At 34.8% G+C, this 17,473-nt stretch overlaps 1 protein-coding gene across 6 annotated transcripts in view; it reads right to left on the bottom strand.

The window, feature by feature from the left end:
• Positions 1 to 17,473, bottom strand: part of LOC111051590 (prothoracicostatic peptides) — a 276,122-nt gene that overhangs the window by 151,785 nt on the left and 106,864 nt on the right. For 3 of the 6 annotated variants that reach the window (XM_039438592.1, XM_039438598.1, XM_039438595.1), the window contains exon 2: positions 1,346 to 1,355. The exons of the other annotated variants lie outside the window; for them this stretch is intronic. The gene's annotated coding sequence lies outside the window, so the exon portion shown is untranslated. The remainder of the gene's footprint in view (positions 1 to 1,345; positions 1,356 to 17,473) is intronic. 6 annotated transcript variants of the gene reach the window in all.

Raw genomic sequence — 17,473 nt, 5'->3', positions numbered from 1 at the left:
GAACATACGAAATTGAAAGTGTGCACAATAATTTACAACAACTAGACAAAGCTACAAAAAATTATGATAATTTTTCAAATTCATAAAACTGAATAGCGGCCATTTTAAATTTTGTTTCTCAAATAACTCAGAAACCGTACGTTTTGCAAAAAATCACAAGAATAACGTTTTTTAGTAAATTCAATTACCTATCGATTGGTACCTGATTTTCTAGGATTAGACCAATATTAACTGAGACATGGTAAATTTAGTGGTTGGTGACCCACCTTTAGAGGGTTATGTAATGTTATTCTTCTTCTTCTTCTAGTGCTTATCCTATCGGAGGCTCGCTATCAGCACAGCAATCCGGATCTTATTCACTGCCGCTCGAAACAAGTCTTTGCTGCTGCAGTCAAACCAATCCCTCAAATTTTTAAGCCAGGAAACACGTCGCCTTCCAACACTTCTTTTTCCGCTGATTTTTTCTTGAACTATATTCTGCAGAGATATATATTTGTGGCTTCTCATTAGATGTCCAAGATACAGGAGTTTTCTCTTTTTTATGGTGTAAACAATTTCACATTGTTTCTTGGTGTAAACAATTTCACATTGTTTCTTCATTCTCCCTAGGACTTCCATGTTGGTGACTCTATCCGTCCATGGAATCCGCCACATCCTGCGGTAGCACCACATCTCAAAGGCTTCCACCTTATCCATATGGCTCTTTTTGAGGGTCCATGATTCCATCCCATACAAGAGAGTGGAAAACACGTGACAGCGTAACATCCTCATTTTCAATTCTATATTTATGTCCCGGCTCGTGAAAAATTTTTTAATTTTTACAAATGTCGATCTGGCCATCTCAATCCTTTTTCTTATCTCTCCCGTCGAATCCCCACTTTCCTCTACCCACGTCCCCAGATATCTATACTTTTGGACCCTCTCTATGACTGTACCGTCCACCATTAGGTTTGTCTGAATTTGTCTATTCAAGGATTTCCTGACCACCATTAATTTGGTTTTCTTCAGATTCAATTTCAAACCAAATTCACCACATCTGTCATGCAATTTTTGGATCAATCTTTGCATATCCTCCATATTGCTTGTTATTCTATATTGTTTGAAATGACCTAAAATCGCTTACTATTAACATGCAATACAAATAGAGATTGTTGCATCATTGAGGCGACTCTATTAGCATGCCTTGGTTTGCACTACAACAAACTTTCAGTGGTCTCCTATCACTAAGGCTGCCATTATCTCCGTTAATATTGAAGTGAATAAATGAAGTGGAATTGATAGCTTATATATAGTTTTATACCAACAAACCAAGTTATTCTGTAACGCTGGTAGAGCTCCTACTCACCAGAAAATTCCTGTAACAAAAAAGAGATGATGTCGTTAGAATACAGAAATCAGATCTGTTTTCACATAAAATTAATGCGAACAGTCGAAATATTAATTCTAATTCATCTAATATATGAGTGAGTTTTGATTACAGACCTATCTCATCCAAACAAAACAGTGATAAATAGACAGTTGTAGTCGACTTGAGATCTTATGATATCTTTTCTCTTCGGTATCACACATGATACAGTATCACCACAATATGATACATTATTAATGACTCTAATAGTATCTATTTGATTCAAAATTTGCTCGTTTATCTGAGTATTGAAGAGTGTAAATTGTATTTTGAAAAGTGAAAGTGACATAACCAACATTTTGATTTGGACAGTATAGTATAAATTGGAAATGGGACAGTTTTGGGCATGAGCCTGTTGTGCCTTTCCTCATGTTAAGTATTTGTACATAATGTGAATAAATATACAATATACAATCATTATCATCTCAACTTGATACACAACACCAAGATTTGATACAAAACTTCCAAGCTTTGAATGAATTCTACAAGCCATGGGATATCTTCTTATGCTATCTTTTCTCTATGGTATTACCCACCATAAATGATGCAGCATCACCACAAAGTGATACAGTATCAACACAATTTGACACGGTATCATCTCAACTTCATTCACAATACCATATTTTGATACAAAACTTCCAAACTTCAAATGAATTCTACAAGCCATGGGATATCTTCTTATGCTTTCATTTCTCTATGGTATCACCATAAACGACGCAGTATCAACTCAATATGATACAATATTATCTCATCTTGATACACAACACCAAGATGATACTAAACATCCAAACTTTGGATGAATTCTACAAGCCATGGGATATCTTCTTATGCTATCTTTTCTCTATGATATTACCACACATGATACAGTATCGTCTCAACTTGATACACAACACCAATATCTGATACAGAACTTTCAAACTTTGAATTAATTCTACAAGCCATGGGATATCTTCTTATGCTATCTATTCTCTATAGTATTACCACACAATGATATAGTATCAATACAATATGATACAGTATCATCTCAACTTGATCCACAACACCAAGATTTGATACAAATTTTCCTCTAAGAAGATGAAACATTCTCTGAAGCAACATTAATCTGAACGTTTTCCTACATATTCTCAGCAGAAGTTTGTGCTCAGTCGTTTCTCAAAATTACGCTCGATTCATGCAAATTAGGCATGGGATTCAGTGTCATATACTTGCAGAGAGACGAGACGAGAGACAAGGAGATATTATGAGAGAAGGAGAGAGACCAGAAGAGTCAAGGAGAAAAAAGGAGAGAGAATGAGAAGTTAAAAAGAGAAGAAGAAAAGGCAGGGAGTGACGAGAAGAGACAGGGAGAAACAAAGTGAGAAAAGTAGAGATTATAAGAGAGATGAGAAGAGACATAAATAAAGAAGAAGTGACCAAAGAAAAGATGGAGAGAGTGGTAAGTGGTTAGAGAGAGAAGAGTAAGAAGAGAAAGAAACTGTGAGAAAGAGGCGAGACAAGTATTGAGAAGAGTTAGAGAGAGAGTGTGAGAGAGAGTTTGAGAGTGAGAGAGGCAGAGAGAAGAGGCAAATAGAGAAAGAAGAAGTGATGAAAGTAAGGTCGGAGTGAGAGGTGAGTAGTGACAATAGAGAATGAGTAGTGAGAGAGAGAGAGAAGTGAGTAAAGAGACAGTGTGAGACAAAGGAGAGACAAGTAGAGAGAAGAGTCAGTGGAGAGAGAGAGAGAGAGAGAGGAGAGAGAGAGAGAGTAGACAAGTAGAGAAAGGAGAAGTGACGAAAAAAAGGACGGATAGAGAGGTGAGTAGAAAGAGAGAGAGAGTGTAAGAGAGGAGTGACAAGTAGAGAAAAGTTAGTAGAGAGGAAGTGGAAGAGAGGGAGTGAGAAGAGAGACAAGTAGAGGGAGAAGAAGTGACGAAAGGAAAGACGGTGAGAAAGTGGTAGAGAGAGATAGATTGAGTGAGAAGAGGAAGTAAAGAGAGGCAGTGTGAGAGGAAGAAGAGACAAATAGAGAGAAGAGTGAGTAGAGAGAGAGAGAGAGAGAGAGGAGAGAGAGAGAGAGAGAGAGAGAGAGAGAGAGAGAGAGAGAGAGAGAGCAGAGACAAGTTGAGAAAGAAGGAGGAACGATAAGGAGACGGGTAGAAAGGTATGTAGAGACCAGTAGAGTGTAATTAGAGTGAGTAGAGAACGAAAAAGAGAAGAGACAAGTAAAGAAAGAAAGAGATTGACGATTAGAAACAAAGAAAGAGAATAAGAGATGAGATTTCCCATGAACAGGTGAAGTATCCCCGCAGTTTCTCGGATAATCCCAGAAAATAAATCTTCGCACGATTTGTATGCGCGGATTCAATACCGCTGAGTCTTGCAGGAGACACGGGATTTGGAGGATAAAGACAATGGAGAAATTGGAAATGGAAGAAGGACGGAAATAAGAGTGTGAGAGAAAGAGATAAGAAGGATGAATCGTATAGATTGATTAATTGATCGATGATGATTGAGGAGGAATAAAAGAGATTCATTGATTGATCAATGATGATTGATTGTTGTAGAGGAAATGGAAAATAGAAATATAATGAAAATGAAAGTAAGAGTTGTGCAAAAAGTAAAAGTGAGAAGGAGAAAAAAAGAAGTTGGAAATTGTGATAAATAGTGAGAGAAGAACCTATAAGTGTGGAGGTTTAAGATGGACATAAACTAGAAGATAGAGATTGAATTACTTAAGAATATAGGGGACCAAGCTACGCTCTGGAGTACAAAAGCATAACAAATTTATCACGAAAGAAGTAATTATAATAACATCCATACAGAAATGCTCTATCTAATCACGGTAAATTGAGATTAATTCCCAGAGGAATGCAATTTTTTCCCTCACAAAGGCCCAGTTGCACAAAAGAATTAATCAGGATTGAAAATAGCCCGGCTTTTTTGCAACCGGCACTAAGTAACTGATTGAATGATCACAAAAGTTCAACAGCTGAGTCATAATTTTGACACAGTCCCACACACATGAACTCGCTCACTCACTCCAATCACCAACAGACGACGAAATAATTATTATCAGCTGTTTTTCCAAGGATGAATAATAATATTATCCTTTTAATGTCCTTCAGCGAGTTTTCCCAGGGATGAGACCTAGTGTAATCGAATTTTTATATTATAAACCTACTACGTTCCGAATTTCGTGAGAATCGTTTGAGCCGTTTTCGAGATCCGGTGAAATACAAACATATAAACATCTAAACACCTAAACATCCAAACATCTAAACATATGAACATATAAACAGAAGCTGCTCGTTTAATAGTATAGGATTTTTTTATCCATGAAATATAATGTATGCTGGTTCTTACTCATATAAATGGATACTTGAAAAATATCAAAATTAAAATGAAGGAGGAAATAGGGGACAGAGGGGGAAAACAAGTTGAAAGAAAAAGCTCTGGAAAGAGTTTGAAACAAGGAGAAAATGAGGAAAAGAGAGAGTATGAAACATGCTGAAGGAAAGAGTTCTAGAAAGAGTATAAAAGAAGGATAAAATAAGAGAGAGGGAGAAAAAACAGGTTGAAAGGATGAACCCTTGAAAGAAAAAGTACAAGAGAAAGAAACGAGTTGAAAGAAAATACCCTGGATGGAGACTGCAACTCGTAGAAAATTTAAAGATAGTGATCAGAACAGACGAGAAAAAGAAGAAATATTTGGAACAAAAAGAAGAAATATTTGGAAAAAATAAGGTAGAAAATCGGTACACAGAACAAAAATAAGATAAAATAGTGGAGAGCTTATAAGACGGTCTCTGTAGTATACAAGGATTAGCCTTTCCTGAATGGATACTTTGCACCCATTTTAAATATTAGTCTTTTCAAAATGGATTCCACACTCACGTTCTTGTATCTATTTCTCTCTCTAACTTATTCTCTCTCCCTCTCTCTGACTTATTCTCTCTCCGACACCGTCTTTCCCAGTTTTTCTTCACTCATTACCACTTAACTACATTTATTCACTTGTGTCTCTCTCACATATTTCCTCTCTCTCTCTCTCACTCATACACTTACTCTCTCACACACATACTCATATTTCCTCTATCTCTCGCACATACACTTACTCTCTCTCACTCACACTATCTCTCTCACACACATACTTTCTTTCTTTCTCTTGCTCGATCTTTCTCACACTCTCTCTCTCTCTCTCTCTCTCTCTCTCACACACACACACACACACACACACACACTTAATCTCCCCATGTTCATCCACCCAGAAGTTTCAAAAGATTAAAACTTTGTCAATTGTAGAATTCTGCTGCGCTTTACTTGTTTGTATTATTATTTGCCCATGAACTTAGCAACACTTTGGAGAAATCTGGATGTCTTCCAATAAAACCCTGCTTCCTCCAATTGAGAGCAGGAAAATCACTGGGAATGATCATATTATTTGTTCAATCCTCCATTTACACAGATTTTATTCAATAAGAGAGATAGATTTTTATTTCTGTGAGGTACACTCTTCTTGAGTTATGTTTGCTTTTGGAGACTTAGCTTTTGTAATTAACTTGATTTCAAAGCTAAGCATGGATTCAAGTATTCTCTAGTACTTGAATGAAGAACTCTAATCTAATCTAATCGAAATCTTTCTCTCTCTCTCTCTCGCTCATTCACTCACTCTCTCTGTCTCTTAATTTCGCCCACATCACTTTTATTTATTTATTGAGAATACATTAGCCTACATGAAAAAAGTACAACTCGAAGAGGTTGTCAGCTAAACGCCAAAACAAACCTCATTTACACAAAAAGTATGACACAAATTATTTAGAAATAATATTGTTAAGAACTTAAAACTAAAAAGCAAAACAAAACTAGATAAAGAAAACAGAAAATAGTTGCTTAGAGCAAAATTGTAACGTGTAAACCTACCTTCGTAGGTTTACGAAAAGTGTAAACCTACCTTCAACATACTTTCAACTAAAACAAGGCCGCAAAGAAAAATAGAGTTATCTGGTCAGATTTTCGATTTTTGCTGTCTCCCATGTTTCCCTCTCACACTCGCTCTCTCTCTCAAACACTCACTTTCTCTTACTCTATCCTTCTTCAACAAAAACAAGTCGACAAAGAAGAATAGTGTTTGTCTCTTTGCAGATTTTCCATTAGCCGAGACGTAATATGAAACTTTTTTCGGAGAGATGCGCTTAATTAGAAAGCTTCCTCTGTGAATAACCACGATGCAAATTTTTTCGAGGCAAAAACTTCAAAAGTTTGTCGAAGAAGACAAAAGTTTGGTGACCAATTGTTTGCGTTTGAATCTACTTTGCTAGCTTATGGATATTAATCATCTAAGAGCCTGTTGAAAACTGAGTAGAAATTCATTAATTCTTCAGGTAACTCATTTCATTCGACTGGGTTATCACAGATTTGTATGGATTTTCACTATCAATTTTATTACTATCTATTTTTCATAGTACAAAGTTTTTTTTTCTCTCCCTATCATTTTTGATGATGTACTTATTGTATGAGTCGATAAAGAATAGATAAATAAGTAAAGATTCTCAAGTTTCATGCTCAAATGTTCCAATAATGTTTCGAGACCTATGTTTTCAACAAAATAAAATGATCTACTATGTGAAAATAATCAAAAACTGAAAATTTTGTGAAGAGGACAACTACAAGACTTGAACCTATTTCGGACTATGTGTAACCTAAAGTTGGGAGAGGAATAGCACAAGGTTTCCTTATTTTTTCTCTCCCTATCATTTTGATGATACTTATTGTATGAATCAATAGAGAAAAGATGAATAAATGAAAAATAAATAAAATTCTACAAATTCATTTTTTGTAAAATGTTCAAATAATCAACTGAATGTTCTAATAATGTTTCTAGAACTGATGTTTCTCATAAATTTCATGAATTCATGTTTCTCAAATGTTCTTATAATCAAAACACATACGGTAGTTTTTTTCAATAATTTAAGTAGATACCATTTATGAAGAAGTTGTTAGAATCATAGAAAGCTCAAATTATTATTTCGAGTTTACAGGACAAGCTTGTGCTGAAGTCGACTTATTTCTCATCTTCATCCTTCTCATTACTCACGCACAAGCCTGATACTTCTAGGGGCATCACCCTCAGTTCTGACTGGGAATTAATTGATTTCTCTGGTCGAGGGTACAACACGATCAGGGGAGTTTATTCAAAATATAGACATGATTACAAAAAGCATATGAGGTACAATCATTTACAAAGTATTAATACAATTAGATTGATTTTCTACTGATCTGGGAAAATGTGGCCCCACTATTCATAATATGAATATGTAAAATAAAGAATTTGCGATGGTATGAAAGCAGAGGGTATCGAATGTAATAACATAATTATAATATGCTAATTACATTCTATAATGGAGTGGAGATACCGTACCGTTTACTTGTAGTAATAATTTGTTTCTGATTCTATGTTATTATACTCTCTGTATTAGATTAGAGTTTTTTATTTATGTATGTTTTAATATTTACTGTATGGGAGAGACACTGAAATCTTGCAGAAATATGTCTGCAACGCTTTCAAAGCAATTGACCAATAGGAAACACTACTCATCATGACCTCACTGTGATACTATAGACTCCGCCTACTCTCTCTCCTGATTGGTCGATGGTATTTGAAGGAGGCCCACTTAATACTAAACTCTGCCAAAAGATAGCAGCATGTGCTGGGTGGAATCCAAATTGGAATTTTCTCGATTCACTTTCTGATTTGATAGAGCTTCCAATAACTTTGGAAAGGAAGCAAAGCTTGCACTTCACAGTTGAGTGTATCTAATAATGTGATAGTACTGAGTATCTGTCTGTCTTTTCTATAAAATAATAATTATAATAAAGGAAAGAACTGGCTTATATTATATGTACAGGATAGGCAATTCACGAATGACGCATCATCACGTCTAAATTACTAGGCCGATTAACTTGGAATTTTTCACATAGATTCTTAAGATACTGAGGATGGTTATAGGCGTATTTCAAATTGTTTAATATCTCAGTATGTCGAGTTTTCAGTTTGTCAAGTTTTCAATAACCTTGTGGAGCACATGTTACTTGCTAGTTCAATATAGTATTTGATGTATGAGTACTTTATGATTATTATGTCTTGTGGATTATGAATGGTTATCCATGCTATTACAAAATTGAATGAAACATGTGTGAACACACATCATAGACCCGTCATGGACCAGCGAAAGGTTCCGCACAAACTCGTTTTGGGTTGGTTTTTGTATTTTTTTTTCACTTTCTCTTCGCTGCTCCATTAGGTCTTTTAATTTATTGTTTTTTCAGATTATGTTATGTATTTAATGTATTCTCATTGTATTCTAGGTTCATTCTATTTAGGAATCTGCAGTCAATCAGCTGTTCGAATCCTTTCGCTTGAACGTCTTTTCCGTTCGAAGACATGTCCGTTCACACTTGTTCAACACACTTGTCCAGTAGTTATTGGCCACCCTCACATTATTAGCTTAGTGTGAAGAGAGCCCAGAACCCATATATTGTTGCCATCCTTCATTATTAGCTCACTGAGAGCCCAGAACTCATGCTTTCTGTATTGTTATAAGACATATCTTGGACGGAAATTCAATCCCATTCTAACTGAACATTGAGCTGAACCTGGCCTCAACTTTAACTGTTTCCCCATCATAAACGTGTATATTCTAGTAGTAAGATTCATGTTAAACAGTCAGCATTAGTTTAATGAGAACCATTGAATCTGCTGGCAGTCTAAAGTGCAAGTTGGGAAGGATCCTGTGTCTGTTTATGTAGGACTTGACCAGCCCATCTCGAAATGGAATTTACTCAGCCAAGTCCAGTTTTGATTCGGAAACTATAACGGAGCAGTTTCAAGTCCTTCCACAACTTCAATATAGGCTCGGTATATGTAGACTTTGACCATAGTATTTGTATTTCTATGTAGACTTTGGCTACATCGTATGTGGAGATGATTTTGACTAGCACATATATCCGTATGAGTAGCTTGTATGAAGTTTCATAGTGGAAATATAAATAGAAATTGCTTTATTGACATAGGATGGTTTTTAAAAAGATGCATGGTCAACGTTACAGAATACAGAATTCAGGAGTATACAGTATAAGGAATTAAAAGCATACTAGCCGTCAGGCTCGCTTCGCTCGCCATATCCGTCTAGCCAGGGGGCTCCGCCCCCTCGACCCACGACTGGATCGTCCAAGAATGAGATCAGAGCATTTTTCATTTGAGCATTTTTATCATATGTTAGGACGATCCAGTCGGGGGTACAGACTAAACGTCTGGCTAAACGGATATGGCGAGCGAAGCGAGCCTGACGGCTAGTAATATAATATTACCAGGAATAGCTCTGATTGAAGTAGTAGTGCCCAATCAATCTTTCCGCGAGTAATGCATTTCAATTTTTAACTTGGTGCCAACCTAACAAAGTCAACTCAACTTAATGCCAACCTGACAAAATTATTAATTTAGTTACCAGTTAACAACTGTTTCGAAGAGGTACTCTCTCTAGATTATAGTTTTATATTAACATATGGTACGGCCTCTTTTCAATTATAAATAAGAGAATAAGAATAATATACATGCTGAAAGACGAACTTTAAATCCTTAAAAGCCACCCTTAGAGTTAAAATATTGCCAAAAGATTTCTTAGTGCGCCTTTAAAGGGCCAACTAAACATACCTACCAAATTTGAACGTTTTTGGTCCGGTAGATTTTTAGTTCTGCGAATGAGTGAGTGAGTGAGTCAGTCAGTCAGTCAGTCAGTCAGTGAGTGAGTGCCATTTCGCTTATATATATATATATATATATATATATATATATATATAAAAGATTATGTTTTTGCACTTCATCCACATCATGAATAAAATAGCAAAAGTGGATATCCCATGGTTTATGCGTTTATATGACAATTTTCAATGTTAACAAAAGCTGCTAGAGTGGTTGTTTTTGGTGGAGCTATTGTGACGCTGTTAGTCTCTCATACTTACAGAGACTAGAATCAGTATCTTCTTCTACTGTCACTGTACTCACTCTATACCGTTCTTACACCCTCACCCAGGCAAAACAATAATAATAGACAGTAGTCGGCAGTAATCGGCTTGAGTTAACAAAGTAATGGCTTTAAATTCGAAACATGAACGACCAACAGATATACCAACATCTTATGCTTTTTTTTCTCTATTCTATGACCCAGTTGTACAAAAGCCTATTATTTTAATCATGGTTGAATTCCAGGAGATCCAATCAGAGAAGGTTTCGTTAAATAGAAGGCTTCTCTGATTGGTTATCTGGCATTTAATAGGAATTAGAAGTAAACATACTTCTGTGCAACTGCTGCTTTTTACTTGTCACACAAGAAGAAAACTATTTAGAGCTTTTAACTCTGTGATTTAGTTTACCAGAGACTGCTAATGGTAATAAACCCGTCACTGGCAACTTGATGAATTTGCAACATCTTTGTGTCTCCTTATTCAATTATAGTATAACAATCACAATTTTATATTCACTATTATTCAAGAAGTTATAAGTCGAGAGAATAGTTGTAGCTGATTTTATTTATTTATTTATTTATTTATTAGATAGAGCGAACAATACAATAGTCGGAAAAGAAAAAACAGGCTATTGCCCAAAACTTCTTCAATTTCCTGATTTTGTCACAAATCGTCCAAATATTATGTAGGTTATGTTCACTTCAATTTCAACACCAAATCTTCAATCTGAAACTATGAATCAGAATAAAACAAAGAATTTCAAATTTAGATAAATTGATAATGAAACTTCCGTTAAAACAAAAACCAAACTTCAAATATTCACAAAATATAGAATAAAATCACTTAAATATTTTGAGCTCGAAAATATCACTTTCACCATAGCTACAACAGCTGATTTTCTGATACTTCAATTAGCCTATAGAATAAGATTCGTCTAGAGTCACTTATATAGTTTTTATAACCCTGTAGTCTATAAAATAATCAATTGAAACATGTTTGAATGATATCCAAGAAAGGTCCTCTTTTTTACTTTCCTTGCCCTACTACCATAGGTAAGGAAAGTATTGCTTTCCAAAAAAAATTAAGGTACCCCAATTTCAAGTTTTCTATACGTTTCAAGGTCCCCTGAGTCCAAAAATATGATTTTTGGGTATTGGTCTGTGTGTGTGTATGTGTGTATGTGTGTGTGTGTGTGTATGTGTGTGTGTGTGTATGTCTGTGAACACGATAACTCCATTCCTAATTAACCGATCGACTTGAAATTTTAAACTTAAGGTCCCTATACCATGAGGACCCGACAATAAGAAATTCAATAAAATTCAATTCAAGATGGCGGGGAAAAATGGCGGATAATTACTAAAAAAACATGTTTTTCACGTTTTTCTCGAAAATGGCTCTAACGATTTTCTTCAAATTTATATCATGGATAGCTATTTATAAGCCCTATCAACTAGCATAAGTCTCATTTCTGGGAAAATTCAGGAGCTCCGTAATATTCTTGAGAAAAATGGCGGAAAATGACTAAAAAACCATGTTTTTCACGGTTTTCTCGAAAACGGCTTCAACGATTTTCTTCAAATTTATACCATGGATAGCTATTTTTAAGCCCTATCAACTGGCATAAGTTTCATTCCTGGGGAAATTTCAGGAGCTCCGTAATATTCTTGAGAAAAATGGCGGATAATGACTAAAAATCCATGTTTTTCACCGTTTTCTCGAAAACTGCTCTAACGATTTACTTCAAATTCATACCATGGATAGATATTCATAAGCACTATCAATTGGCATGAGTCTCATTTCTGGAAAAGTCCATGAGCTCCGTAATATTCTTGAGAAAAATGGCGGATAATGACCAAAAACCAGGTTTTTCACGGTTTTCTCGAAAACGGCTCTAACGATTTTCTTCAAATTCAAGCCATGGGTAGCTATTCATAAGTCCTATCAAATGACATGAGTTTTTTCCTTGGAAAATTGCAGGAGCTCTGTAATATTCTTGAGAAAAATGGCGGATAATTACTAAAAAACCATGTTTTTCACGATTTTTTCAAAATAACTTGACCGATTTTTTTTCAATTTCATACTCTGTATAGTTATTTATCAGCTCTATTAACTGGCATGAGTCTCCTTTCTGGGAAACTAATGGGGGGTCCACCCCATCCTTGAGAAATGGACTTTGTAACCTCCTTCTCGTGCATGAGGTAGGTAGGTATAGCAGTTCATAAAAAGAACACATAGCCGAGATATTTCATCTGTAGAAAAAGCTGTTTTGACGACGAAAAATGACGACTAAAAAAATCATTGAATTTCACAATTTACACAAAGGAAAAAGTACTCTGAAAACAATTATATATACACATATACAAAAGTCTGATCCTAGTTTCGAATATGAGCAAGGAAAGTTGTGTGAGTGTACCACACCAGATTTTTGTAATAGAAATACGTTTCTGTCAATAAATTTCGACTCTTGAGAGATTTGTAAAAACGAAATTAGTCGATTCTAGATTTGATATTAATTTCTTCAACATTAATTATCAATATTGTCAATTGACAGTCGAGTGTCAGTCAACAGAGAGAAGAAACTTACATCCTGTATTTTGTTATGAAAATACTTATCTGTCAATAAATCTCGACTCTTGAGAGAGTTTCAGCCGATAACAAAATTAGCCGATTCTAAATTTCATATTTATTTCTTCAACAATAATTAATATTGTCAATTGACAATCGAGTGTCAGTCAACAGAGAGAGGAAACCTAATTTTGAAACTTACATCCTCTATTTTGTAATGGAAATGCTTTTATATCAATGAATCTCGACTCTTGAGAGAGTTAGAAAAACGAAATTAGACGGTTTCAGATTTGATATTAATTTCTTCTACAATAATTAATATTGTCAATTGACAATTGAGTGTCAGTTAACAGAGAGAAGAAATCTGATTTTGAAACTTACATCCTCTATTTTGTAATGGAAATGCTTTTATATCAATGAATCTCGACTCTTGAGAGAGTTAGAAAAACGAAATTAGACGGTTCCAGAATTGATATTAATTTCTTCAACATTAATTAATATTGTCAATTGACAATCGAGTGTCAGTTAACAAGGAGAAGAAACCTAATTTTGAAACTTCCATCCTCTCTTTTGTTATGAAAATACTTCTCTGTCAATAAATCTCAACTCTTGGAAGATTTAGAGAAACGAAGTTAGACGGTTCCAGATTTGATATTAATTTCTTCAACATTAATTAATATTGTCAATTGACAATCGAGTGTCACTTGACAGAGAGAAGAAACCTAATTTTGAAACTTACATCCTCTATTTTGTAATGAAAATACTTTTATGTCAATGAATCTCGACTCTTGAGAGAGTTGTTGAAACAGAATTAGTTGATTCTGGATTTGATATTAATTTCTTCAACATTAATTAATATTGTCAATTGACAATCGAGTGTCAGTTAACAGAGAGAAGAAACCTGATTTTGAAACTTCCATCCTCTATTTTGTTATGAAAATACAATCTGTCAATGAATCTCGACTCTTGAGAGAGTTAGAAAAACGATATTAGTCGATTCTAGATTTGATATTAATTTCTTCAAAACTATAATAATATTGACAATTGAGTGGCACTTGACAGAGAGAAGAAACCTAATTTTGAGACTTCCGATATCTTGGAAAATATCTAATAAGAATACCATTATTCAAAGAGAGGAGGAAAATCAGAGCAGACACCGAAAATCAAGATCTCAGCGTCTTTGAAGACGATGCATAAAATTGAGATGAGAATATTTTTCACAAGGAAAATCCTCCATTGTGACAAAATCGCTTTTCCGGCTGACTTCCGAGGAGTAGCTTTCCCGGCTGACTTTTCACCGAAAAGTGTAATTATTGGATTTTCATCTGAGGCCCTTGATCTTATATTCTCATGAGAGTTGATATCCTCTCCGTGATTGTCAACGTTGATGAGATATGAAATGGAAAATCTTCCAAGTCTGAGGAAAAGTTGGAATATAACTCTGGGCATTGTTTCAGAATTTAATCTAACGTCATGTATTTCACTATATTATGCCTGTTACAGTACTTGATCCGAGATAGAATTTCTATAAAAAATTATTATTGTAATAGAAATGACTTTGAAGATTTAGGACCGGTTTCTGAGTTCACGATTTAGCCAAGTTCCAGACATTGAACAGCTGGAGTCAGAAAATTGGCTTGAAACGGGGCATAGTCGTAGTCTATGTTTTAATCAAATTTCAAAAAACTAGAAAATTGAACACAATTAAGAGAGAATAGTTTCAAAATCTGTTATTTTGAATTATTAGTGTATGTTTCATTTCGTCAAGGAAAAACGTTTCCTATATTATAGAAATGGGAAAATAAATATTATCATAAAAATCTGGTGTGGCGCACTCACACAACTTCCCTTGCCTTCATGAAAATTGATCACCTGCGCTGGTGTTCACGCGCATCTCGAGTCCACTAATCAAAGATCTGAACCAGCTGGTGACAGGACAATAACGCTGGAGACACATGCGGTGTGCTATCTCTTCATAGTGAATGATTTAATAGAATCAACAGTTGCCAACAGTTTGCAATTGATATAATCACAATTTATCGAATTTCAAGCTTATTTTCAATTTCAGGTGAAAATGTTACTGAACATTAATTGTAGAGATTTTCATGTTCAATCATTTCCGCAAGAAATTTTTTGCTCAAAGTGTATCTGAGCCAGATAATTGGGATTCTAGAATCAAACTTTGCATAGATGGGGCGGAGCTCCTAAAGTTTTTACAGGTATGGGATTTGTGGCAATTGATAGAGCTTATCTCTATTTTGGGTATGAATTTGATCAAAATCGTTGAAGCCGTTTTTGAGAAAATCGCGAAAAACCCTGTTTTTGACAACATTTTCGCCATTTTAGCCGCCAAAACAGTCAGAACTAGGTGGATGGAAGGGTATTGATGTTTCACATAAAGAACACTGACCGTTCAGAGAGATTCTGATTAAAGTTGGATTCATTTTAACAGTCAGAACTAGGTAAATGGACGGGTACTGATGTTTTCTATAAGGATTACTGACTGTTCTGAGAGATTCTTACTGGAATTGGATTCAGTCAAATCAGTCAGCATTGGTTGGATGAGAGGGCATTGATGTTATCTATGAGGAATACTGTCAGATTGGAAGGAATCTCACTTCAGTAAGAACTATTTTAAGCTGGCAGCATGCAGTTATATGGGGAAGCATTGATGATATCTATGAGAAATGCTGACGATTTAAATTGAATCGGAATAACTGGAGGAATCCACTGTTTATTTGGAATAAGTCCCTCTGCAATCGGCTTTTAAGCTTTGTTGTCCGTGCATAAACTTAATAAGTACCCGCTCTCCTAACTTAATAGACTTCGTTCTTGAGTGTTTGGTACTTCATTTCCAATCCTTCCTACATATACGAGCACTTGACTCCCGTATTTACGAACCTACTTCGATTCTAAATACTGTAGTGAGGAGCAAGTTATATTGGCAGTGGCAGTTGTCGATTCTCTGCCTTGCGACTGCCTTCTAAAGAGGATACAGCTGATACCGGTATGTCTGATGGAATATTAACTGTTAATTCTTGTATGAAATAAGTCATACAACCTTGTACGAACTGTTCTGGTGGGCTGTGTGAATGTTTAATATAATAATTGTTAGGAATATTAATAATTCCTTTTTTTACTATAATTGTTTCTTGAATTATATAATTGATTTTTTAGTCTAAATGCAGATTGACTGTTTTGTTCCAACTATGTTTCTATTTTGTAGCTATATTATGTAATGTATTTCTATTTATATATTAAGTTACACTGTATTTTTTTTATTCAATTGCATTTGTTATGTTGAGGTTGAGTGGTAGAGAGGACTTAAAAGTCCTAACTCCGCCTAATAAAGAATTTTCTCCATTTTCATTTTCAAATAATCAGTGGCGAATTCAGGATAGGCCAAAGGAGGGGGCTAGGCGTCTGGGGGGGTGAAACCACGAGGAATCCCCTCCAGCATGGCGGGGGGTCCTGGGGATTGTCAAAATTTAAAAGTAAAATGACACATTTGAAGGCAGTTTTTAACTCTTTATTGGCCATAATTAAGAGGCAAAAAACTATGGTTTGACTCAAGAATATTGACTAAAAATAAAAGGATTTTGAAGCCATTAAACATTTTTTTGCATTAAAATATCATACCTGACCCTTTGACCATAAGAATTTGAACGTTGAAAGCTATTACCTTTTTATTTCATGTAAGGATATACTTTTAGTACTGATATTACTTTTTTTCAAATGATTAAGTTTAAGAGCAGAACAAATTACCCATTTTATCTAGTGTTAATTATATACCCAAGGGGGGTAGGCTATAGCCCCCCTAGCCCCTCTTTGGACCTGCCACTGGAAATAATCAATTATATTTCAACTATAGTGTGGTCCACGTTATAATGGCTGTGGAGAAATGTATAGGAGAACGTCAATGCCGCTTCTCTGCCTTGTCACTGCCTTCTGGAAAGGATGGCCGATACCGGTATATCTAATGTGATATTAACAGTTCAAAATAATCTATTATATTTTATTATTTGTCAAGAAATTAGTATGTTTTCAATGAATAAATAATAAACTTTCATAATCGAGATCGAAAACTCTGTTAATTAATTAGTCTGAACTTCTACATTGTAAGGAACGATCTGGCAACGCTACGGAGCTAGAGAAGGATAGCGCTATCTGCTTTGTCGAATGATAGACAAGGATATCAACACAAATGTTAATCAAATACTTCCATTATAAAATGGACCTCACTATAGAACAAGATCAACTACAACATGAAACAGTATCAACACTATAGTATGATACATTATTGAATAGAATATAGAATAGAATATATTATAGAATATAGAATAGAATATAGAATAGAATATATTATAGAATATAGAATAGAATATAGAATAGAATATAGAATAGAATATATTATAGAATATAGAATAGAATATAGAATAGAATATAGAATATTTATTTATTTATTTATTAGAACAGTCACAAACACGATATTTGGAAAGAGAAA

The sequence above is a fragment of the Nilaparvata lugens genome, chromosome 12, assembly GCF_014356525.2.
Source record: "Nilaparvata lugens isolate BPH chromosome 12, ASM1435652v1, whole genome shotgun sequence".
Classification (NCBI taxonomy): domain Eukaryota; kingdom Metazoa; phylum Arthropoda; class Insecta; order Hemiptera; family Delphacidae; genus Nilaparvata; species Nilaparvata lugens.
This window is presented reverse-complemented; position numbering and strand designations above follow the sequence as displayed.